General features: G+C 40.4%; 1 long non-coding RNA gene across 1 annotated transcript; it reads right to left on the bottom strand.

Annotated features, from left to right (window-relative positions):
• Positions 1-1,751: 1,751 nt before the first annotated feature.
• Positions 1,752-9,876, bottom strand: LOC122440622. The gene is made up of 3 exons (XR_006269133.1): positions 8,518-9,876; positions 8,255-8,322; positions 1,752-2,956 (listed from the first exon to the last, which is right to left on the bottom strand). It is a non-coding gene; the product is annotated as an uncharacterized LOC122440622 (long non-coding RNA).
• Positions 9,877-27,301: the final 17,425 nt, after the last annotated feature.

The raw sequence follows: 27,301 nt of genomic DNA on the forward strand, positions 1-27,301 counted from the left end.
TGGGGAGAAGGCAGTTTCTCTCCATGTTTGGAGGCCCTTGGTCTGGACTCTGGTCACACTCTCTGCATCTGAGGAGAAAGTGGATTCAGCATTTCTTCATTTGTACAACATTTCAATATGTGGTAAACAGAAACATTTCCTGTCACTGTTCATATGTATATTGTGCCTATTGGTCCCTCTGATATAATATTCAGACACCCCTAATTAGAAAGTGTTTGTGGGGAAGTAAAATTTGGGACCTTTGTATGTTCTTGCTGGGAATGAAAAATGGTGCAGCTACTGTGGAAATAAGTCTGACAGTTTGTCTAAGTATAGTATAATTTATTATATAAAAATTATACTATAGCATATTTTATTCTCTAACAGTAAACATAGTATTAGCATCAGTGAGCAATTCCCATCTAGGGGTACTCTCCCCAATTTCAAGGCAGAGGCTTGGAAAGATAATCTCTTACCTGCATTACTTACAGTAACCAAAAAATGAAAGCAGCCCAAATGTCCATTGACAGATAAATGTATAATAAAACTGATGTACGTATTCAACACAATGGTATTCTGCCTTAAAATGAAATGAATTGATCTGACACATGCTACAATGTACAAGACTCTTGAAAGCCTTATCCTTTTGAAAGAAAGCACACTCCAAAGGACAAAGATGGTTTTATTTATAAATGTACTTAGAGTAGTCAAATTCATAGACACAGAAAGTGGAATGATCTTTACAAGGGAGTAGAAAGTAAGAGGGGACTACCCTGGTAGTTCAGCTAGTAAAGAATCCTCTTGCAGTTCAGGAGAGCCTGAATTCAATTCCTGGGTCAGGAGGATCCCTTGGAGCAGGGATAGGCTACCCATTCTAGTATTCTTGGACTTCTCTGGTGGCTTAGACGGTAAAGAATCCACCTGCAATGCAGGAGACCTGGGTTCTATCCCTGGGTTGGGACGATCCCCTGGAGGAGGGCATGGCAACCCACTCCAGTATTCTTGCCTGGAGAATCCTTATGGACAGAGGAGCCTGGCGGGCTGCAGTCCATGAGGTTGCAGATAGTCAGACACGACTGAAAGACTAAGCACTGCACAGAAAGTAACAGGAAGTACTGTTTCACGGCAAGAGAGATGAAGCTGGGGTGATACAGCCTCTGGAGGGACAGTGGAGACAGTTGTATAGCAACGGGAATTTGTTACTGCCCTTGAATTGCACTCAAGAGTAATTAAAATGTTAAATTTTATATGATGTATATTTTACCATGAAAAAATGGATAGGTCAAAAAACCGATTAAGTACATGTTTTGAGAAAAGGATGCCCAAAGACGTCATTCTTCTTTTCCAAAACCTTCAGTTTCCTTTTCATTGTGAAATATATAAGAGGTGGTGTTACCATAAGTGATAAATCTTTATTCCTGTGTTGTTCAAAATGTGCTTCTCAGGGCAAAAAGTACAAGTAAAGCAGCACAGAGGCCTTCCTTCCTGTGGAATTCTTCTGGACCCTGAACTATAACTCTGGCTACACAGGTTTCAGACTGAAAAAGAAAAACAGACATAGGCATTGGTCAAATTTGGCAGATGATTAGCTGCTGTCAGGGGACATCTCTATTTCTCCCAGAAGAAAGGACATTCACCTTCTGTTACATCACTGGGTCTCATTCCTACTCCCAGCCTTGTCATATTCCCTAGGAATCTAAGTATGAGGAATTAAGTTATGCTTCCAAATTCCTTTTTCTGAAATATTTACAGAGACGACCAAAAATTTAGCAAAGTAATCCATGGCTTTTATTTCATATATTCCTGGTGACATACCTTGTTCTTCTTTTGTTTAACAACCTAGTCCAAAAATTCTGTCAGTGCAAGTATGCGTGTGGTCATGATACTGAAGTTTAATGTGTAGAAAAATATTTTACTATCCTCTCATATTGGCTGCATGGAGGATGGAGTTTTTGGTAAAGAACATAACAGTGTGAAAAACAGACACACTGCTAAAAGTAATTTTACAAAAAATTAATCCACACCATGGAGAGACAGACTGTGAGAGTATGTTCTGAAATACAGATTTTTAATTAACACATTACATCCCGATTCAAGTATGGTACAGTTTTGTACAAAAATGAGAAACATTTTTATGTGTTACATGCAAAAGAATTAAACAAATAAGCACCTTACAATTACACTGGACTTTTCACATGTGGGAAATTTGTTAAAACTCATGGTCAATGCTTTGAAGTATTAGAGTGAAGTTTCATGACCAAATAATATGCAAATAATGAAGGGAATGTATAAATGTACAAAGAGATAGTTGACATCCATAGTCTACTTGTGTTTATCTAAACAGAAGAAGGACTTTACCAAATATAAATAAGGTCAGGGTATTTCATTCTACACAACCTACTCATCGTAGACATTGACTCAGAAAGTATGTAAGAGGGCTTACTGTGAGTCACAACATTACATTCAAAGAGTGACTTTAATGCTCAAAGGCATGCACACTTCATTTCATACGAAGATTCTGCTCTAGTATTTTGACAGTGGATACATCTAATCTTAAAGTGATGTCATACCTCATTGATCCTATAGACCATTCTATCATCTCTTTATTGATCACCAAACCTTGGTCATATAGGCTCTTGGAGCCCAATTCTCCTTCTTTAACCAGGAGTTCTAGATTGCATAGAAAACTCACAGCATTCAGGATAACATACCACATCACATGACTTCTTTTGTCATCTGAGAATATGTGCTCCCAAGCATTGTTTCTAAGTTAGATTTTATCCAGGAATGGGTGAAGCTAGAAAAGAAGCAAGATTGAAAAATGAAAAGTGCATTCAAACTAGAAATGGAAGGCCCACTGTTACATGGCAGGCTTTCTTTCCCACCTCCCCAGCCTCTCAGTCAGTTTCTTGTTGGTAGCTTTGTGTGGGTGTTTACCATCTCTAGGATTCTAGTGACACGGACATTTCATCTCATTCTGAAAACAAAGACAGAAGGAATTAAATACAATCATGACACAGTCGAAGGATGTCTTCATCATGGATGTTGGTGAGTCCCAGACCAATAAATATTGAAAGCAACAAGGGGGAAAAATTAACATACAATAGAAATCCCATAAGATTATCAGCTGAATCCTCAATAGGACTCTACAAGCCAGAAGAGAATGGCATGATATATTCAACCGGTGGAAAGGAAGTATCTACAAATAAGAATAATCTACCCAGAAATCTCTCAATCAGATTTAATGTTGAAATCAAAGTTTTGTTGTCGTTCTAATGAGTCAGCTCTTTGCATCAAGTGGCCAAAGTATTGGAGTTTCAGCTTCAGCATCAGTCCTTCCAATGAATATTCAGGACTGATTTCCTTTAGGGTGGACTGGTTGGATCTCCCTGCAGTCCAAGGGACTCTCAAGAGTCTTCTCCAACACCACAGTTCAAAAGCATCAATTCTTTGGCGCTCAGCTTTCTTCATAGTCCAACTCTCACATCCATACATGACTACTGGAAAAACCATAGCTTTGACTATATGGACTTTTGTTGGCAAAGTAATGTCTCTGCTTTTTAGTATGCTGTCTAAGTTTGTCATAGCTTTTCTTCCAAGGAGCAAGAGTCATTTAATTTCATGGCTGCAGTCACCATCTGCAGTGATTTTGGAGCACAAGAAGATAAAGTCTGTTACTGTTTCCATTGTTTCCCCATCTCTTTGCCATGAAATGATGGATCAGATGCCACGATCTTAGATTTTTGAATGTTGAGTTTTAATCCAGCTTATTTGCTCTCTTATTTCATGTTCATCAAGAGGTTCTTTAGTTCTTCTTTCCTTCCCACCATAAGGGTGGTATTATCTGCATATCTGAGGTTCTTGGTATTTTGCCTGGCAATCTTGATTCCAGCTTGTGCTTCATCCAGCCCAGCGTTTCATATGATGTACTTGAACATAAGTTAAATAAGTAGGGTGACAATATACAGCCTTGAAGTACTCTTTTCCCAATGTGGAACAAGTCCCTTGTTCTATGTCTGGTTCTAAATGTTGCATCTTGACCTGGACACACATTTCTCAGAAGGCAGATAAGGTGGTCTGGTATTTCCATTTCTTGAAGAATTTTCTAGTTTGTTGTGATTCACACAGTCAAAGGCATTAGCATAGTCAGTGAAGCAGAAGTATGTTTTTCTGGAATTCTCTTGTTTTTTTCTATGATCAAACAGATGTAGGCAATTTGATCTCTGGTTTCTCTGCCTTTTCTAAATCCAGCTTGAACATCTGGAAGTTCTCAGTTCACATACTATTGAAGCCTGGCTTGGAGAATTTTGAGCATTACTTTGCTAGTGTGTGAAATGAATGCAACTGTGCAGTAGTTTGAGCATTCTTTGGCATTGCCTTTCTTTGCGATTGGAATGAAAACTGACCTTTTCCAGTCCTGTGGCCACTGCTGAGTTCTCCATGTTTGCTGGCATATTGAGTGTTGCACTTTCACAGCATCATCTTTTAGGTTTTAAAGTAGCTCAACTGGAATTCTATCACTGCCACTAACTTTGTTCATAGTGATGCTTCTTAAGGCCCACTTGCCTTCGGATTCCAGGATGTCTGACTCTCAGTGAGTGATCACACCATCATGTTTATCTGGGTCATTGAGATCTTTTTATTGTATAGTTCTTCTGGGTATTCTTACCACCTCTTTTTAATATCTCCTACTTTGGTAGGTCCCTACCATTTCTGTCCTATATTGCGCTCATCTTTACATAAAATGATCCTTTGGTATCTTTAATTTTCTTGAAGTGATCTCTAGTCTTTCCCATTCTATCATTTTCCTCTATTTCTTTGCATTCATCACTTAGGAAGATTTCTCTCTCCTTGCAATTCTTTGAAACTCTGCATTCAGATGGGTATATCTTTCCTTTTCTCCTTTGCCTTTTGTTTCTCTTCTTTTCTCAGCTATTTGTAAGGCCTCCTCAGACAACCATTTTGCATTTTTGCATCTCTTTTTCTTTGGGATGGTTTTGACCACTGCCTCCTGAACAATGTTACAAACCTCCATCCATTGTTCTTCAGGCACTCTCTCTATCAGATCTAATCCCTTGAATCTATTTGTCACTTCCACTGTATAATCGTAGGGAATTTGATTTAGGTCATATCTGAATGGCCTAGTGGTTTTCCTTTCTTTCTTCAATTTAAGTCTGAATTTGACAATAAGGAGTTCATGATCTGTGCCACAGTCAGCTCCCAGTCTTGTTTTTGCTGACTGTATAGTGTTTCTACATCTTCAGCTGCCAAGAATATAATCAGTCTGATTTCAGTTGACCATCTGGTGATGTCCATGTGTAGAGTTGTCTCTTGCTTTGTTGAAAGAGGGTGTTTGCTATGATCAGTGAGTTCTCTTGGCAAAACTCTGTTAGCCTTTGCCCTGCTTCATTTTGTACTCCAAGGCCAAACTTGCCAGTTACTCCAGGTATTTTTTGACTTCCTACTTTCGCATTCTAGTTCCCTATGATGCAAAGAACATTTTTGGTGTTAGTTCTAGAGGGTCTTATAGGTCTTCACAAAACCATTCAACTTCAGCTTCTTCAGCATCAATGCTTGGGGCACAGAATTGGATTACTGCAATATTGAGTGGTTTGCCTAGGAAATGAACAAATATCATTTTGTCGTTTTAGAGATTGCACCCAATTTCTGCATTTTGGACTCTTTTGTTGACTATGAGGGCTACTCCATTTCTTGTAAGGGATTCTTACCCCCCAGTAGTAGATATAATGGTCATAGGAATTAAATTCACCCATTCAGGTCCATTTTATTTCTCTGATTCTGAAAATGTCAATGTGCACTCTTGCCATCTCCTGTTGGACCACTTCCAATTTACCTTGATTCATGGACCAAACATTCCAAGTTCCTATGCAATATTGTTTTTTACAGCATCAGACTTTACTTTCACCACTAGATACATCCAAACCTGAGCACTGTTTCCACTTTGGCTCAGCCTCTCTATTCTTTCTGGAGCTATTTCCTCACTCTTCTCCAGTAGCACATTGGGCACCTGGGGAGTTCATATTTCAGTGTCATGTCTTTTCATCTTTTCACACTATTCATGAAGTTCTCAAGGCAAGAATGTTGAATTGGTTTGGCATTCCATTTTCCAGTGGACCATGTTTTGTCAGAATTCTCCACCACGACCCTTCCATCTTGCGTGGTCTTACACAGCATGGCTCAGTTTCATTGAGTTAGACAAGGCTGTGATCCATGTAATAAATTTGGTTAGTTTTCTATGATTGTGGTTTTCATTCTGTCTGCCCTCTGATGGACAAGGAAAAGAGGCTTGTGGAAGATCCTGATGGAAAGTACTGATCAAAAGCTTGAGACACAAGTAAGACTTATGAGAATTCAGCACCACTAAACTAATTTTGCAACAAATACTACAGAAACTTTTCTAGGCAGGAAGCACAAAAGAAAGAAGTTCAGTTCAGTTCAGTCGCTCAGTTGTGTACGACTCTTTGCAACCCCATGCTTTGCAGCACACCAGGCCTCCCTGTCCATCACCAACTCCCAGAGTTTACTCAAACTCATGTTCATTGAGTTGGTGATGCCATCCAACCATCTCATCCTTTGTCATCCCCTTCTCCTCCCACCTTCAGTCTTTCCCAGGAGCAGGGTCTTTTCAAATGAGTCAGTTCTTCACATCAGGTGGCCAAAATATTGGAGTTTCAGCTTCAGCATCAGTCCTTCCAAAGAATATTCAGGACTGATTTCCTTTAGGGTGGACTGGTTGGATCTCCCTGCAGTCCAAGGGACTCTCAAGAGTCTTCTCCAACACCACAGTTCAAAAGCATCAATTCCTCAGTGCTCAGCTTTCTTCATAGTCCAACTCTCACATCCATATATGACTACTGGAAAAACCATAGCTGTGACTAGATGGACTTTTGTTGGCAAAGTAATGTCTCTGCTTTTTAACATGCTGTCTAGGTTGGTTATAACTTTTCTTCCAAGGAGCAAGTGTCTTCTAATTTCATGGCTGCAGTCACCATTTGCAGTGATTTGGGAACCCCAAAAAATAGTCTGTCACTGTTTCCATTGTTTCTCCATCTATTTGCCATGAAGTGATGGGACCAGATGCCATGATCTAAGTTTTCTGAATGTTGAGTTTTTAGCCAAATTTTTCACTCTCCTCTTTCACTTTCATCAAGAGGCTCTTTAGTTCTTTCCTTTCCACCATAAGGGTAGTGTCATCTGAGTATCTGAGGTTATTGATATTTCTCCCAGCAATCTTGATTTCATCTTATGCTTCATCCAGCCCAGTATTTCATATGATGTACTCTGCATATAAGTTAAATAAGCAGGGTGATGCTATACAGCTTTGAGGTACTCCTTTCCCGATTTGGAACTAGTCTGTTGTTCCATGTCCCATTCTAACTGTTGCTTCTTGACCTGCATACTGGTTTCTCAGGAGGCAGGTCAGGTGGTCTGGTATTCCCATCTCTTGAAGAATTTTTAGCAGTTTGTTGTGACCCACACAGTCAAAGGCTTTGGTATAGTCAATAAAGCAGAAGTAGACGGTTTTCTGGAATCCTCTTGCTTTTTTGATCATGCAACAGATGTTGGCAATTTGATCTCTGGTTCCTCTGCCTTTTCTGAATCCAGCTTGAACATCTGGAAGTTCACAGTTCACATACTGTTGAAGCCTGGCTTGGAGAATTTTGAGCATTATTTTGCTAGCATGTGAGATGAGTGCAATTATGCAGTAGTTTGAGCATTCTTTGGCATTGCCTTTCTTTGGGACTGGAATGAAAACTGACTTTTTCCAGTCCTGTGGCCACTGTTGAGTTTTCCCAATTTGCTGGCATATTGAGTGCAGCACTTTCACAGCATCATCTTGTAGGATTTGAAATAACTCAACTGGAATTCCATCAGCTCCACTAGCTTTGTTCATAATGATGCTTCCTAAGGCCCACTTGGCTTCACATTTCAGGATGTCTGGTTCTAGGTGAGTGATCACACCATCGTGGTTATCTGGGTCATGAAGATCGTTTTTGTATCGTTCTTCTGTGTATTCTTGCCACCTCTTAATATCTTCTGCTTCTGTTAGGTCCATACCATTTCTGTCCTTTAATGTGCCCATCATTGCGTGATATGTTCCCTTGGTATCTCTTAATTTTCTTGAAGAGATCTCTAGTCTTTCCCATTCTACTGCTTTCCTCTATTTCTTTGCATTGATCACCGAGGAAGGCTTTCTTATATCTCCTTGCCACTCTTTGGAACTCTGCATTCAAATGGGTATATCTTTCCTTACCTCATGTTAAAATATCTTCAGTTTTAAAACTTAGATGACTCTCAATTGAAATATTAAAAATTTTAAGCCTGTAAAGAAAGAAAAAGAAAGTTAGGGACAAGAGACACTTTCTGGTCACAATGTCCTATTAGCCACTTTTCTTTTTCTCTAAACTTTCTTCCCCAGTCTCAGAACCTTCACCAGCCCCAAACCCCTACCCCTTCCTCCTCCCCCAGGCTCACAGGGGCATCTCTGAGGCCAACAGGGCCTGTGACCTCCTGTACCTGGGACAGGGACATTGTTCACAGAATCCTGGTGAGCAGCAGATGTTCAAGTTCCTTTCTGAGGACAGATTACATTCCTGAAATGAAGGATGAGACCATCCAGGCCTTAAAATTCTTAGTCAGTCCTTGTGTTCTGTGAGTTTTCAGATTTCATTATTCATTACTGAACTTGAACAATACTCAGGCACACAGAAGCTTCCCAACAGGACCATGAGTACAGGCACTGGACATTACTTCTCCCAGTGATGCTGGGTCCCAACCTTCTAGTTAATATTTTATCCTCTCCCACTGACAGACACAAAGGCAGGTGTAGGTCTTGTTAGTGTAGAGGGAGGGTCTCTGAAAACCACTGAAATATACAGTGAGTCATGCCAAAGTGCATCCACATTTCTCTGTCCCTTCCCGGCCAGCACTGGCTACAAAATGGGGAATCTTTTTTCATCTTGAGTCAAGGAAGAAGAATCATGCACAGCAAAGACAACCGCAAGACTCTCAAGCCCAGGGCCATAAAGAAGAACTGAAAACAATGTCCTCAGGTTAGTTTGTAAGACTTGAATACTCGTGAGGCCAACAAGTGAATACTGGCCCATCATTATGGAGAAGACCTAAAGAAGAACTTGGACCAGACTGGAAAGAACATGTCCCCTCTGGTATGTCTCTTCTACATTCCATTTTCATGATATTTAAGTAACCAACATGGGATGACCCAGACAATCACACGGTGCCCTAAGCAGAGTAGAGAATTATGAGACCAGGCTTTGCCCATGGTCCTGTTTTCACAAGACTGGGAAGGATTTCACACTCTGAGCCTGCCATACATCTGTCTCCTAGCTGCTCCTTTACAGCAATGGCCCAAAGCAATGATGCTGAGGGAATCAGGGGGTCATCTGTGGATACTGTTCAGAGCGTTCACAGCCCCTGAGGAAGACAGGTTCAGAGGAAGAGAGACAGGAAGTAGATCCGGGTCACCTAATCCAGCCCTGAAGGCATTTGTTCCAGTCAGCTCTTCCCTGTGTACATGGCCACCTCCCACGTCCCAGGACCAGCTCCAGGCTTGGTTCCTGAGGGTCACAGCTCTGGATTCCCACCTCAAAAGTGAACTATATTGAGACGCTCGAGTACTGTAATAGGTTCTGTGAAACTTGGGTCCTGTCTGGCTATCTCAACACCCATTTCCTGGTCTTCTGTTGAAGACCTCAAGCCTAGTAACAGCTGTGGACTTTATCAGATTCTTGTCTTGAAGACATGACTTTAAGTCATTTAAACCTGTGTTATATAGCAACTTCCCACTAGCTATCTATTTTACATATGGTAATGCATATATTATGGAGAAGGAAATGGCAACCCACTCCAGTGTTCTTGTCTGGAGAATCCCAGGGATGGCGGAGCCTGGTGGCTGCCATCTATGGGGTTGCACAGAGTCGGACATGACTGAAGCGACTTAGCAGCAGCAGCAGCCACAATGCATATATTATACATGACCAACATAGACAGCATATTAAAGAGCAGAGACATTACTTTGCCAACAAAGGTCCATCTAGTCAAAGCTATGGTTTTTCCAGTAGTCATGTATGGATGTGAGAGTTGGACCATAAAGAAAGTTGAGCACAAAGAATTGATGCTTTTGAACTGGTGTTGGAGAAGACTCTTGAGAGTCCCTGGGACTGCAAGGAGATCCAACCAGTCCATCCTAAAGGAAATAAGTCCTAAATATTCATTGGAAGGAAGGATGCAGAAGCTGAAACTCCAATACTTTGGCCACCTGATGTGAAGAACTGACTCATTTGAAAAGACCCTGCTCCTGGGAAAGATTGAAGGTGGGAGGAGAAGGGGATGACAGAGGATGAGATGGTTGGATGGCATCACCGACCGGATGGACATGAGTAAACTCTGGGAGTTGGTGATGGACAGGGAGGCCTGGCGTGCTGCAGCCCATGAGGTCACAGAGTCGGACACGACTGAGCGACTGAACTGAACTGAATGTACATATTTTAATGCTACTCTCTCAATTTGTCCCACCTTTTCCTTCCCCCACTGTGTCCACAAATCTGTACTCTACATGTGCCTCTCTATTCATGTTCTACAAATATGTTCATCAGTACCATTTTTCTAGATTCCATATATAGGCATTAATATCAGCCTGGTGCTCTGTGATGACCTAGAGTGGTGAGATGAGGAGGTGGGTGGGAGGATGGCTCAAGAGGAAGGTGACATGTGTATGCTTATAGCTGATTCACGCTGTTATATGTGGCAGAAACCAACACAACATTATTCTCCAAATAAAAATAAATTTTTTTTAGAAAGTTATTTAAACTGGATACCAATTCTGTTTGAAAGACAAGGGTTGCATCCACTGAACATCAGAAGGTTAACACTATGTGTGTGTGTGTTTATATGTGTAGAATTCAGTAAAATAATCCAGCCAGTCATTAACAATATAAACATGTTAATAGAAGCAACGATCTACAGGGGTTTGAAATACTCTAACAAAAGATATGAAACATACAAAGAAATAGGGAAGGAAGGCCTGTATGCTGGAAAATAAGCAGGGACCAGAAATTGCTTGTGAATAGGTGACAAATGAAACAGAAAAAGACTTCAGTTCAGTTCAGTTCAGTCGCTCAGTCATGTCCGACTCTTTGCGACCCCATGGACTGATGCCATCCAACCATCTCATCCTCTGTCGTCCCCTTCTCCTCCTGCCCTCAATCTTTTCCAGCTTCAGGGTCTTTTCAAATGAGTCAGCTGTTCGCATCAGGTGGCCAAAGGATTGGAGTTTCAGCTTCAACATCAGTCCTTCCAATGAACACCCAGGACTGATCTCCTTTAGGATGGACTGGTTGGATCTCCTTGCAGTCCAAGGGACTCTCAAGAGTCTTCTCCAACACCACAGTTCAAAAGCATCAATTCTTTGGCACTCAGCTTTCTTTGTAATCCAACTCTCACATCCATACATGACCACTGGAAAAACCATAGCCTTGACTAGATGGACCTTTGTTGGCAAAGTAATGTCTCTACTTTTTAATATGCTGTCTAGGCTGGTCATAACTTTCCTTCCAAGGAGTAAGTGTCTTTTAATTTCATGGCTGCCATCACCATCTGCAGTGATTTTGGAGCCCAGAAAAATAAAGTCAGCCATTGTTTTCACTGTTTCCCATCTATTTGCCATGAAGTGATGGGACTGAATGCCATGATTTTAGTTTTCTGAATGTTGAGTTTTAAGCCAATTTTTTCACTCTCCTCTTTCACTTTCATCAAAGCCTGTTTAGTTCTTCTTCACTTTCTGCCATAAGGGTGGTGTCATCTGCACATCTGAGGTTATTGCTATTTCTCTTGGCAATCTTGATTCCAGCTTGTGCTTCTTCCAGCCCAGTGTTTCTCATGATGTACTCTGCATAGTAGCTAAAAAGTACAGTTGAAATGAAAAATTTACTGGAGTATGTCAGTAAATTTGAACTAGTAGAAAAAATAATTAGCAAACTTAAGTGTGTATTGATAATAAAAATTATGTAACCCGAGAGAAGAGAGGATGAAAGAAATTGAAAGGAGACTCAGAAAACATGGAACATGTTTAAATAAATACACAATGGGAGTATCAGAAGGATAGGAGAGAAGGGAACATAAAATTACTTTGAGGAAATAATAACTTAAAATAAGCCAAATTTATTTTTAAGAACACAATAATCTACACATTCAGGAAACTCAACAAATTCCAACTAAAACAAATGCAAAGAGAGCCAGAATTAGATCCATCACATTAAAAAACTGAAAGCCAAAAGAAGAAAACATACTCTTGAAAAACCACAATGTGTCTCCTCACCTCCCTTCCGCTCACCTGCACATCTGACCATCGGCTCGGTCTGCCCCGCCACCATCCAGCTTGGTCCCTGATATCGGGAAGAGCTGAGGTACAGCCGTGGGGTCAGGCAGCCTCATCCTCCCCAGCCCAGGCCCACTGTGAGGGTCCCATGACCTGCCAGAGCCAGTGGCAGCCGTGGGCAAGGTCGGCGTGGGGCTCTCTGTCCTTGTCCCTGTCCTCGGGGGCAGGGTCCCCGGGCTCCCGCCTTGCAGCTGCAGTTGCATTTCTTTCAGAAGAGGCATCTCTCCGTAGGCTGTTGACTCTCCCCGTGTGTAATACCCATTACCAGAATGACCGTGTATTCAGTTTAATCACTCATTATTTCTATGCTGAAAGAAGATTTTTAACGAAGGGAAAAAACAACAGCAATAACATTCACATCTATGGAGCAGCTAACTCACTCACATAGTGTCCTGCTTTTCCTACAAAACTCGCCAGTGTACAAAGCGACCGTGTAAATACTCTCTCCTCTTATACACTCGTGTATCATACGTGTACATGGTGGGTCCTCCCCCGGGACTCTCTCCTTACCGGTAGCTGTCCTATTTTCTGGGTTATTTCTAACAGAGGAAGAACACGCCCACCGGCTCACCCGGCTTCCTGGGCAACCCCACCTGTCCTTCATGCCTGCTCAGCGGGCTTGGGGGGCTGTCTTGTTCTTGCTTTAAGTCAGGAGTCACAAACGAGACTTTTTTTTTTTTTCAATTAAGGAAAAAACCACAGCTCCACCCTGGTGCCCGCCAGGAGCGTCCGCATCGCCGTCCCCTTCTCTCCTTTGCTGCTGCTAATGACAATATGACAACTTACTCTACTATTCGAAAACTATTTTTATGTAATTAATGTATGCTTTCTTGTTTATAAATGCCTGATTTAAAAAGAAAAAAGAAAAAAAAAAAAAAGAAAAACCACTTGTCACTTGTAAGGGAAACTTAATAAGAAACTTAATAAGCTAACTTCTCTTTTTAAATTAATTTTTTCATGTTCAAATTTTTTTTTTAATTTTTAAAATATGAATTAAGAAAAATGTTTTTTGACGGTACTGCTTGGCAGGTGGGAACTTAGCTCCATAACCAGGGATTGAATCCACTCCCCCTGCAGTGGAAGCGCAGTCTTAACCACAGGACTACCAGGGAAACCCTAATGGTTATCTTCTTTATTAGGAACAATGGAGTCTAGAAAATAGTGGGATATTCAGAGAACTAAAGGAAACAATTGCATTCATCTCATATGATAGCAAAGTAATGCTCAAAATTCTCCAAGCCAGGCTTCAACAGTACGTGAATCATGAACTTCCAGATGTTCAAGCTGGATTCAGAAAAGGCAAAGGAACGAGAGATCAAATTGCCAACATCCGTTGGATCATTGAAAAAGCAAGAGAGTTCCAGGAAAACATCTACTTTTGCTTTACTGACTACGCCAAAGCCTTTGTCTGTGTGGATCACAACAAACTGCTAAAAATTCTTCAAGAGATGGGAATACCAGACCACCTCACCTGCCTCCTGAGAAATCTGTATGCAGGTCAAGAAGCAACAGTTAGAACAAGACATGGAACAACAGACTGGTTCCAAATAGGAAAAGGAGTACATCAAGCCTGTATATTGTCACCCTGCTTGTTTAACTTATATGCAGAGTACATCATGAGAAATGCTGGGCTGGATTGAAGCAAAAGCTGGAATCAATATTGCTTAAACAAATATCAATAACTTCAGATACATAGATGACACCACCCTTATGGCAGAAAGTGAAGAAGAACTAAAGAGCCTCTTGATGAAAGTGAAAGAGGAGAGTGAAAAAGTTGGCTTAAAACTCAGCATTCTGGGAAAAAGACCTAAACAGACATTTCTCCAAAGAAGGCATACGGATGGATAGCAAACACATGAAAAGATGTCAACATCGCTCATTATTAAAGAAAGGCAGATCAAAACTACAATAAGATATCACCTCACACCAGCCAGAATGACCATCACCAAAAAGTTTACAAACAATAAATGCTGGAGAGGGTGTGGAGAAAAGGGAATGCTCCTGCACTGTTGGTGGGAATGTAAATTGATACAGCCACTATAGAAGACGGTATGGAGATTCCTTAAGAACTAGGAATAAAACCACCATATGACCCAGCAATATCACTCCTAGGCATATACCCTGAGGAAACCAAAATTGAAAAATACACATGTATCCCATTGTTCATTGCAGCACTATTTACAAGAGTTAAAACATGGAAGCAACCTAGAAGTCATTGACAGATGAATGGATAAAGGCCTTGTGGTACATATACACAATGGAATATTACTCAGCCATAAGAAGGAATGCATTTGAGTCAGTTTGAATGAGGTGGATGAACCTAGAACCTATTATACAGAGTGACGTAAGTCAGAAAGGGAAAGATAAATATCGTATTCTAACACATACATATGGAATCTAGAAGAATGGTACTGAAGAACTTATTTACAGGGAAGCAATGGAGAAATAGACACAGAGAATAGACTTACGGACATGGGGAGAGGGGAAGAGAAGGTGAGATGTATGGCAAGAGTAACATGGAAACTTACATCACCATACGTAAAATAGACAGCCAACGGGAATTTGCTGTCTGGCTCAGGAAACTCAAACAGGGGCTCTGTATCAACCTAGAGGGGTGGGATGGGGAGGGAGATGGGGGGAGGTTCAAAAGGGAGGGGATAGATGTATACCTATGGCTGATTCATGTTGAGGTTTTACAGAAAACAACAAAATTCTGTAAAGCAACCATCCTTCAGTGAAAAAATAAATAAATTTAAAAAAAGAGAAAATAAGAAAGCTAAGATCATGGCATCTGGTTCCATCACTTCATGGCAAAGAGATGGGGGAACAAGGGAAACAGTGAGAGACTTTATTTTTTGGGCTCCAAAATCACTGCAGATGGTGACTGCGGCCATGAAATTAAAAGATGCTGACTCCTTGGGAAAAAGTTATGACCAACCTAGACAGCATATTAAAAAGCAGAGACATCACTTTGCTTACAAAGGTCTGTCTGGTCAAAGCTATGGTTTTTCCAGTAGTCATGTATGAATGTGAGAGTTGGACCACAAAGAAGGCTGAGTGCTGAAGATTGATGCTTTTGAACTGGGTGTTGGAGAAGACTCTTAAGAGTCCCTTGGACTGCAAGGAGATTCAACCAGCCAATCCTAAAGGAAATCAGTCCTGAATGTTCACTGAAAGGACTGATGCTAAAGCTGAAACTCCAATACTTTGGCTACCTGATGCCAAGAACTGACTCATTGGAAAAGACCTTATGCTGGGAAAGGTTGAAGGCAGGAGAAGGGGATGACAGAGGATGGTTGGATGGCATCACCGACTCAATGGACATGAGTTTCATGAAGCTTCGGGTGTTGGTGATGGACCAGGAAGCCTGGCATGCTGCAGTCCATGGGGTTGCAGAGTCGGACATGACTGAGCAACTGAACTGACTGATGGATGTTCAAAACCATCAGTTCTTTGCTGCTCAGCCTTCTTTGTGGCCAGCTCTCATATCCATATGTAACTACTGGAAAAACTATAGCTTTGCCTATACAGACCTTTTCCAGAAAAGTAATGTCTCTGCTTTTTAGTATGCTATCTACGTTGGTCATAGCTTTTGTTCCAAAGAGCAAGCATCTTTTAATTTCAAGACGGCAGTCACCATCTGCAGTGATTTTGGAGCCCAAGAAAATAAAATTTGTCACAGTTTCCATTGTTTCCCCATCACTTTGCTATGAAGTAATGGGACCGGAAGCCATAATCTTCGTTTTTTGAATGTTGAGTTTTAAGCCAGCCTTTTCACTCTTTTCTTTCACTTTCCTCAAGAGGCTCTTTAGTCTTTGCTTTCTGCCATAAGAGTGGTGTCATCTGCGTATCTGAGGTTATTGATATTTTCCCCAGCAATCTTGATTCCAGTTTGTGCTTCATCCAGCCCAGCATTTCACCTGATATACTCTGCATATACATTAAATAAACAAGGTGACAATATACAGCCTTGGTGTACTTTTTCCCAGTTTGGAACCAGTCTATTGTTCCATATCTGGTTCTAACTGTTGCTTCTTGACCTGCGTGCATGTTTCTCAGGAGGCAGGTTAGATGGTCTGGCATTCCCATCTCTTTAAGAATTTCCCACAATTTGTTGTGATCCACGCAGTCAAAGGTTTTAGTGTAGTCAATTAAGCAGAAGTTTTTCTGGATTATCTTGCTTTCTCTATCATCCAACAGATGTTGGCAATCTGATCTCTGGTTCCTCTACCACTCTACTATTTGTATTTATCATTTCTATGTTTATATTCTCATGTATCTTTGTTTCATGTATCATTTTCTTAATATTCTTTTTATTTTGGCCGTGTCAAATGGCATGTGGAATCCCAGTTCCCCAAGCAGGGTTCAAACTCAAGCCCCATGCATTGGAAGTGCAGGATCTTAACCGCTGGACTGCCAGGGAGTCCTAATTTTCCTAATATTCATTACTTGCTTATCTGTGTTCTCTTTTAGCTCACTGAGCGTCTTTAAGAGGGTCATTTTGAATTACTGTTCAGATAGTTCACAAATCTCCGTTTCTTAGGGCTGGTTAATGGAGATTTAGTTTATTCCTCTGACCGTGCCATGCTTCCCTGTTCCTTTCTAGACTGTGACTTCTGTCAGATTGGTTATGGGAAAAAAACAGCCCCCTCCTCAGTCTTTATGGGCTGACAGCATATCTTCCAGTCTTTACGGACTGGACAGGGGAACACTGTTATCAGTCAGCTGGGCCAGATATTCTGAGGGTGTCTCCAATCATTTTTAGGGACTCTTCTCTGAACTAGTGTATATAATTTCCAAATTAAATGAGCTTGCTGCAGAGAGAGAGTCTCTCTCTCCGGAGACTGCAGTGTCTTGCTTCTCCTGGTGTCCGTCTGTGGTATTACAGTCTCTTTGATGTTCCCCTATGGTTTTCAGCAGTCCCAACTTGGTGTCCAAACTGCCATTCCAGTCAATGCTCTGAGCCAAGTGAGACAGAAATCAGTCCCCGAGGCAAGACCCTGAAAAGTCAGACCACTGGATGTAAAGTCTATCTTGTTTTTTCCCTCTTTCACTCCTGAGGGAGAAGCTAAGAGTTGGGGATTTTTCTCCTGAATGTGTCTTGCTGTGCTTGGGGCAGAGGACATAGCTAAAGTGGGTAAAGTAGCACCGATTTTATTCTCCAACACAATGCATTTCTTACCGGCTTTGCACTCACCTGGAGTGCTGCAACCTCCTAAATGCATTCTGCAGTTCTCAGAAAAGCAATTTGATCTATATCTTATTTAGTCAAAGTCTTTGTAAGAGAGTGAAGGCCTGGAGCTTCCTAGTTCATCGTCTTACTGATGTGATTACCCTGGGCTCACAGATATTTTATTTCAGCCCTTGTACCTATGTGGTTTCTGATGAAATATCTGTTTTCATTTGTTTGCTTTTTCCCCCCCTTTATAAGGGGTCATTCTTCTCTATAACCTCTTTTAAAATTTTCCCTTTCACTTCAGTTTCCAGAAGTTTAACTGTGAAGTATTGGGGTGTGGATTTCTTTGGTTTAATGCCTTTAGGGGTTTATTCACCTCCCTGAGTTTGAAAGTTTACATCTCTTGCTAAACTTGGGAATTTTCAGCTACTACTGCTTCAGACTTTGCCAGCCTGTACTCTTTATCTTCCCTCTTTTAAACTGTGATAATATGAATGCTAGATCTTTTGCTACAGGTACAGGTACCTGAGTAGCCCTGTTCTTTCTTTTGGTCTTTTTTCTCTCTGCTATTAAGTTCTGCTCTTCTGCCTTCAAGTTTATATTCTGTCCACTCTGTTCTGCTCTTGAGCACATGCAGTGTATTTTTAAAATTTAGGTTACTGCATGTTTTCAGTTCTAAAATTTCCATTTGTTTCTTATCTTTTCTACTTCTTTGCTGAGACTTAAATTTCTTTGCTAAGACTATTTTTTGTTTCAAACATTTTTTTAAATTGCTTATTGAAGAATTTTTAGGATGGCTGTTATAAAAATATTTGTTAAATTATTTTAACATTCTTGTCATCTAATTGTTGCCTTTTTCATTTAAGTGATCTTCCTGGTTCTTGGTATGATGAAAGTTTCTTTTGTTGAATCCTTGAAATTTTGGGTATTATGTTACAAAAGTCTTGATCTTATTTTAATCTTTAGCTTCAGCTGACTTGCTTTGATACTGCCACTGCAAAGGTAGAGGAAGTGCCACCTCAAAATGGCCATGTGACATAGATCAGCTTTCCCATTTGATCTCCCTAGAAATATAAGGAGTTAAGGGTCTCCTTTTTATTGCTTGGTAGGGGTGGGATTTCTGGTTCCTCACTAAGCCTTCACTGGTACCACCTTGGCTGAGACAGATGAGTGCCTGGTTTGCTCCTATTGTCCTCCAATGGCACTATGGAGTGGGACTGTGGCCTCATTACTGTTGGGCGGTGGTAAAATTTCTAATCTGGCACTGGTGTGTGTGTGGGGGGGTGTCCCAGTTCCCCATGTAGTGCAATACAATTCATAGCAATAATAGATTGCTGTGAAGATGGGTCATTTATTACCACCCAGCATGGATGAATGTCTTAGCTCCTGGCCTTCTGTGACACCACCAGCAGAGTTTTATGGCCCCTCTTTACAGTCTTTTAAGGGTAGAAGTCTAGACTCTTCATTCAGACATTGCTGGTGTGTGTAATGATGATTCTTTTTTTTTTTTTGGTGCTTTTTGGATGGAGTAGAATGGTTATTATCTAAGAGTCGTCTGTCTTGCTAGGGTACCCCTTTCCTGGTCCTTTGGCTAATGAAACTGAACCCTTTGTTGGGGGTTTGTAAACTTCTTTTTGTGCCTATGTCTCTTGCTATCTCTGGGTTCCTGATTCTTCAGCTCTACATTTGGGATATAAGAGGCAAAACAATTGCCATATCATTCTTCTGGTTCTCCTGAGGTTCCTAGCAGGCCTATCCTCTTTTCTCCACTTTAAAGAATCTTCTTTTATATATATATATGTATATATATATATATATAACATATATAATGTACAGGGGGGTTAGGTGTACTTAGTGGGAAAATAACACAGAGTATATACCTGCCTACTCCATCTTCCTGGAACAATTTTATTTTTAGATTGAAAAGTTGAGTTCATAATATATAAATTGATTGATTATTTTATCCAACAATATATGCTAATACTGTTACTAATTAATGATGTTTCTGCCACCAAAATACATAAGATGAACACTTAAAACTATGAGTTAATCTACACCATTCATTGTTGTTGTTGTTCAGTGACTAAGTTGTGTCTGACTCATTGCCACCCCATGGACACCAGGCTTCCCTGCCCTTCACTGTCTCCTGGAGTTTGCTCAAATTCATATTCACTGAGTTGGTGATGCTATCAGATCATCTCATTCTCTGTTGCTCCTTTCTCCTACTGCCCTCACTGTTTCCCAGCATCAGGATCTTTTCCAATGAGTGAGCTCTTCACACCAGGTGGCCACAGTATTGGAGCTTCAACTTCAGCATCAGTCCTTCTAATGAATATTCAGGGTTGATTTCCTTTAGGATTGACTGGTTTGATTTCCTTTCAAGTCTTCCCAGCATCACAATTTGAAGCAAGTGTCTTTTAATTTCATACCTGCAGTCACAGTCTGCAGTGAATTTGGAGCCCAAGAATATAAAATCTGTTACTGCTTCCACTTTTCTCCCTCCTATTTGCAGTGATGAGGCCAGATGCCATGATCTTAGTTTTTTTTAAATATTGAATCTTAAGCCAGCTTTTTCACTCTCCTCTCTTACCTTCATCAGGAGGCTCTTTAGCTCTTCTTTACTTTCTGCCATTAGAGTGGTATCATTTGCACATCTAAGGTTGTTGACATTTTTCTCAGCAATCTTGATTCCAGCTTGTGATTCATCCAGCCTGGCATTTTCTATGATGTACTCTGCCTATAAGTTATATAAGTAGGGTGACAATATACAGCCTTGATGTAGTCAGTGAAACAGATGCTTTTCTGGAATTTCCTTGCTTTCTCTATGATCCAACAGATGTTGGCAATTTGATCTCTCGTTCTTCTGCCTTTTCTAAATACAGTTTGTACATCTGAAAGTTTTTGGTTCATGTACTGCTGAAGCGTAGCTTGAAGGATTTTGAGTTTTACCTTGCTAGTATGTAAAATAAGTGCAATTGTGTGGTAACTTGAACATCCTTTGGCATTGCCTTTCTTTGAAATTGGAATGAAAACTGACTTTTCCAGTCTTGTGGCACTGATAAGTTTTCCAAATTTGATGACGTATTGAGTACAGCACTTTAAAGCATCATCTTTTAGGATTTGAAATAGCTCAGCTGGAATTCCATCATCTCCACTAGCTTTGTTTGTAGTGATGCTTCCTAAGGTCCACTTCACATTCCAGGATGTCTGGCTCTAGGAGAGTGGTCACACCATCATGGTTATCCAGGTGATCAAACGTTTTTTGTATAGTTCTGTGAATTCTTGCCACCTCTTCTTAATCTCTTGTTTCTGTTAGGTCCTTCTCATTTCTGTCCTTTATTGTGCCCATCTTTGCATGAAATGTTCCCTTGGTATCTCTAATTTTCTTGAAGGGATTTCTAGTTTTTCACATTCTATTGTTTCCCTCTATCTTTGCATTGCTCACTTAAGAAGACTTTTTTTTTTAATCTCTGCTGGCTCTTCTCTGGAACTCTGCTTTCAGTCAGGTATAGCTTTCCATTTTGCTTCTCTTCTTTTCTCAGTTATTTGTAAGGCCTCCTCAGACAACCACTTTGCCTTCTTGTATTTCTTCTTCTTTGGGATGGTTTTGGTCACCACCTCCTATACAATGTTATGAATCTCCATCCATACATCTTTAAGTGCTCTGTCTACCAGATCTAATCCCTTGAATCTATTCATCCCACTGTATAATCATAAGGGATTTTATTTGGGTCATACCTGAATGGCCGAGTGTTTTTCTCTACTTTCTTCAATTTAAGCCTGGATTTTGCCATATGGAGTTCATGACTTGAGACATAGTGCACTCCAGGTCTTGTTTTTGCTGACTGTATAGAGTTTCTCCATCTTCAGGTGCAAAGAATATAATCGATTCAATTTCGGTATTGACCATCTGGTTATGTCCACGTGTAGAGTAGTCTCTTGTGGTGTTGGAAGAGGGTGTTTGCTATGATCAGTATGCTCTCTTGGCAATACTCTGTTAGCCTTTTCCCTGCTTCATTTTGTACTCCAAGGCCAAACTTTCCTGTTACTCCATGTATCTCTTAACTTCCTATGTTTGCATTCCAATCTCCTATGATGAAAAGGACGTCTATTTTTGTGTTAGTTCTAGAAGGTCTTGTAAGTCTTCACAGAACCGTTCAACTTCATCTTCCCCAGCATTAGTCATTGGAGCATGGGCTTGGATTACTGTGATGTCAAATGGTTTGCCTTAGAAACAAACTGAGATCATTCTGTCATTGTTAAGACTGCACCCAAATACTGCATTTTGGGCTCTTTTACTGACTATGAGGGCGCCTCCATTTCTTCTAAGGGATTCTTGCCTACAGTAGTAGATATAATGGTCATCTGAATTAAATCTGTCCATTCCCATCCATTTTAGTTCACTGATTTCTAAAATGTCGATGTTCACTCTTGCCATCTCCTTCTTGACCATGTTCAGTTTACCTTGATTCATGGACCTAACACTCCAGGTGTCTATGCAATATTGTTCTTTACAGCATCAGACTTTACTTTCACCACCAGACTCATCCAGAACTGGGTGTGGTTTCTGCTTCGACCCAACCTCTTCATTCCTTCTGGAGCTATTTCTCCGTTCTTCCCTAGTAGCATATTGAACACCTATCAACCTGGGGGGCTCATCTTCTGGTGTGTCATCTTTTTGCCTTTTCACACTTAATCCACACCATTAGGAACTATAAAGCAGCATATGAAAAAGGTGGATTTCCTAGGGTTTAAAAAGCCAGAGACTGTGTAACTTGAACCAGAATAGGGGTAGGAAAACATATAGGTCTCTTCACTCTTTGTCCAATGATCTCATGGAATGTTATCTCTCTCAAAAATAAAATAAAACCTTACAAGTAGCTGTTGGAAGTTGTTTTTATAATCTGAAGCATACTGACCTACAATACAGAAATTATATGTTCTTATTTTGAAAGCATAGTGAAAGTCTCTCAGTCATGTCTGACTTTGAGCTTCTCCATGGAATTCTCCAGGCCAGAATACTGGAGTGGGTAGCCTTTCCCTTCTCCAGGGGATCTTCCCAACCCAAGAATTGAACCCAAGTCTTCCACATTGCAGGTGGATTCTTTACCAGCTGAGCCACAAGGGAAGCCTAACTGCACCTTAATTTTAAAAAGTAAACTAAGTAAATTGTCAATTTAAACAATTTTATCATCTGTGGTATTTAGCAAAATACCAGGACAATTGTCAGGCACCAAGAGTAGAGCTAGCCTCTGTTCTTTTTTCTTTTTTTTAGCTTCTCATTAAACATTTTTTACAGACTCTCCTAAACTCATATTTCCAAAAGTTCATCTTTCAGCCAGTTTCTCAAGTCAGAAACTATCAAATCATCTTTGAACCTTCTGCCACATCAGATATTCTTCCTAAAACAGGCTTCAAACTGGCCATTTACTACTCAGAAATATACACTGATTTAATATCTAAGGATCCTACCCAAACTCCTATACTCTCAGGTAGTATTTAAAATTTCTGATAACCTAACTCTAGCCTTCATTTCCAGTACTACTTTTTCTTTTATTGTATCAGAAATCCTCTACATCAGCAAAGCTTGTTTCTCTACTGGTCTCATCAGACGCTGCATTCACTCTCCTTCTGAGACTCTTGCTCTTATGGTACTCTTATCCATGCCATCCCCTTCTTCTCTCTAGATGTTATAATTCCATCCATGCTTCAGGTCTGGATGATAAAAAAAGTTCTGCTCTGAGTTCTTAGAACACAATCTTGGTCACTTCATTTGGCTTCTACTTATTAAAGAAGAAACCTGATCTTATAAACACATACATGTAAATAATGATATACCATGACCAAGTAGAATTTATTTTAGTAAAGCCAACATTCAAGGGATTAGATCTAGTAAACAGTGTGCCTGAAGAACTATGCACGGAGGTCCATGATATTGTACAGGAGGCAGTGAACAATAACATTCCAAAGAAAAAGAAAAGCAAGAAGGTAAAGTGGTTATCTCATGAGGCTTTACAAATAGGTGAAGAAAGAAAAGCAGCAAAAAGCAAGGGAGAAAGGCAAAGATATGTCCAACTAAATGCAGAGTTCCAAAGAATAGCAAGGAGAGACAAGAAGCCCTTCTATAATGAACAGTGCATAAAAATAGAGGAAAACAACAGAAGGGAAAAGACTAGAGATCTCTTCAAGAAAAATGGAAATATCAAGGGAACATTTCACCCAAAGATGGACACAATAAAGGATAGAAATCGTAGAGATCTAATAGACACTGAAAAGATTTAATAGAACTTCTTGATCTAATAGATGGAGATGAAAAGAACACATGGAAGAACTGTACAGAAAAGATCTTAATGAACTGGATAACTATGAGAGCCAGAGCCAGTATGTCACCCGGAGCCAGACATTCTGGGGTGTGAGGTCAGGAGTGCCGTAGGAATTGTGGTGCTGGCGAAGATTCCTGAGAATCCCTTGACCAGCAAGGAAACCAAACCAGTCAACCTTAAGAGAAATCAACCCTGAATATGCATTTGAAAAACGGATGCTGAAGCTTCAGTATTTTGGTCACCTGATGTGAATAGCCAACTCACTGGAAAAACCCTGATGCTGGGAAAGATTGAGGGCAGAAGAAGAGGGTGTCAGATGATGAGATGACTGGATGGTATCACTGATGTAACAGACATGAACTTGGGCAAATTTCAGGAAATGGTGAGGGACAGGGAGGCCTGGTGTGCTGCAGTCCATGGGGTCGCAGAGTCGGACACGACTGGGCAACTAAATAACAATAACAGTGCAACACTGGTCAGCATAAAAATTCAGTCAATATAATTATCAATTAAAAGTGTGAAGAAAAAAAATATTATTTCACTAAGTACAGGAAATAAAAATGAAAAACTACTACTCCTGTTTATGATTAAAAGAAACAGCACACTGGGAATACAGGGGTATGTTTCTGTTCTGATAACAAATATACACAAAAAATTTAAAGTAACATCATTAAATGGGCTTTCTTGGTGGCTCAGATGGTAAAGAGTCCACCTGTAATGCAGGAGGCTCAGGTTCAATCCCTGGGTTGGGAAGATTCCCTAGGTTGGGGAGATTCCCTGGAGAACAGAGTGGCTACTCAGCCCAGTATTCTTGCCTGGAGGATCCCAAGGTTAGAGGAGCCTGGCAGGCTAAAGTCCACAGGGTTGCAAAGAGTTGGACGTGACTGAGCAACTAACACTTTCACTGCTTTTCAACATTGTGCTGGTCTGTGCTATACAGGACTACCATGTAAGAAGAAATTTTGATTTAAAATTAAATGTACTACAACTCAAAGAGAAAAATAAAATGGTCATTATTTACAAAAATTCAGACATAAATTGAAGAAAGTAGGGAAAAACCACTAGACCATTCAGGTATGGCTTAAACCAAATCCCTTGTGATTATACAGTGGAAGTGATAAATAGGTTTAAGTGATCAGATCTGATAGACAGAGTGCCTGAAGAACTATGGACAGAGGTTCATAACGTTGTACAGGAGGCAGTGATGAAAACCATCCCAAAGAAAAAGAAATTTAAAAAGGCAAAATGGTCGTCCAAGAAGGCCTTACAAATAGCTGAGAAAAGAAGAGAAGTGAAAGGCAAGGGAGAAAAGGGAAGATACACTCATCTGCATACAGAGTTCCAAAGAATAGCAAGGAAAGATAAGAAAGCCTTCCTAAGTGAACAATGCAAAGAAATAGAGGAAAACAATAGAATGGAAAAAACTAGAGATCTCTTCAAGAAAATTAGAGATACCAAGGGAACATTTCATGCAAAGATGGGTACAACAAAGGACAGAAATGGTATGGACCTACAGCAGCAGAAGAGATTAAGAAGAGGTGGCAAGAATACACAGAAGAACTATACAAAAAGGGTCTTAATGACCCAGAAAACCACAATGGTGTGATTACTCACCTAGATCCAGACATCCTCGAGTGTGAAGTCAAGTGGGCCTTAGGAAGCATCATTACAAACAAAGCTAGTCAAGGTGATGGAATTCCAGCTGAGCTATTTCAAAGCCTAAAAGATGATGCTGTTAAAGTGCTGCACTCAGTATGTCATCAAATTTGAAAAACTCAGCAGTGGCCACAAGACTGGAAAAGGTCAGTTTTAATTCCAACTGCAAAGAAAGGTATTGCCAAAGAATGTTCAAACTACACAATTGTGCACCGCATTCAAAGCAAAATTGCACTCATTTCACATGCTAGCAAGGTAATTCTCAAAATCTGTCAAGCTAGGCTTCAGCAGTACATGAACCGAGAACTTTCAGATGTACAAGATGGATTTAGAAAAGGCAGAGGAACCAGAGATCAAATTGCCAACATCTGTTGGATCATAGAGAAAGCAAGGGAATCCCCAAAAATCTACTTCTGCTTCATTGATGACACTAAAGCCTTTGACTGTGTGGATCACAACAAACTATGGAAAATTCTTAAAGAGAATCTGGAATACCAGACCACCTTAGCTGCCTCCTGAGAAACCTGTATACAGGTCAAAAACAGTAGTTAGAACCGGACATGGAACAATTTTGAAGTGGTTCAAAATTGGGAAAGGAGTATGTCAAGGCTGTATATTGTCACCTTGCTTATTCAATCTATATACAGAGTACATCATACTATATGCTGAGCTGGATGAAGCACAAGCTGGAATCAAGATTGCCAGAAGAAATATAAATAACCTCAGATACGCAGGTGACAACACCATAATGGCAGAAAGTGAAGAGGAACTAAAGAGCTTCCTGATGAAGGTGAAAGAGGAGAGTGAAAAAACTGGCTTAAAACTCAACATTCAGAAAATGAAGGTCCTGCCACTTCATGGCAAATAGATGGGGAAAGAATGGAAACAGTGACAGGCTTTATTTTCCTGGGCTCCAAAATCACTACAGATGGTGACTACAGCCATGATATTAAAAGATGCTTGCTCCTTGGATGAAAAGCAATAACTAACCTGGACAGCATATTACAAAGCAGAGACATTCCTTTGCTAACAAAGGTCCATCTAGTCAAAGCTATGGTTTTTCCAGTAGTCATGTATAGATGTGAGAGTTGAACCATAATGAAGGCTGAGCGCTGAAGAATTGATGCTTTTGAACTGTGGTATTGGAGAAGACTCTTCAGAGTCCCTTGGACATCAAGATCAAACTAGTCAATCCTAAAGGAAATCAACACTGAATATTCATTGGAAAGACTGATGGTGAAGCTGCAGCTCCAATCCTTTGCAACCTGATGCGAAGAGATGACTCATTGCAAAAGACCTTGATGCTATGAAAGATTGAGGGCAGAAGGAAAAAGGGGTGACAGAAGATAAGATGGTTGGATGGCATCATCTACTCAATGGACATGAGTTTAAGCAAACTCCAGGTGATAGTGAAGGACAGGGAAGCCTGGCATGCTGCAGTCCATGTGGTCGTAAAGAGTCAGATACGACTGAGCGATGGAACAATTATGTTTGTAGAAAATTCCAAAGAATCTATAAACAAGCTACTGGAGAAAGTCAGTTAAGCAAGATTATGGGATATAAGGTCAATATATAAAAACCAGTTGCATATTCATGTTCTAGTAATAAACAGTTGGGAAATGAAGGTTAAAAAGTACTATTCACAATACTACAGTGAAGACATCATATCTCCTATATTCTTTGCCATTACATGAACTTTTCCTCTGTGTTAATGCCTTTCCATCTACTTCCACACATTTGTTGAACTCC

This window comes from Cervus canadensis, chromosome 4 (assembly GCF_019320065.1).
Source record: "Cervus canadensis isolate Bull #8, Minnesota chromosome 4, ASM1932006v1, whole genome shotgun sequence".
NCBI classification, from domain to species: domain Eukaryota; kingdom Metazoa; phylum Chordata; class Mammalia; order Artiodactyla; family Cervidae; genus Cervus; species Cervus canadensis.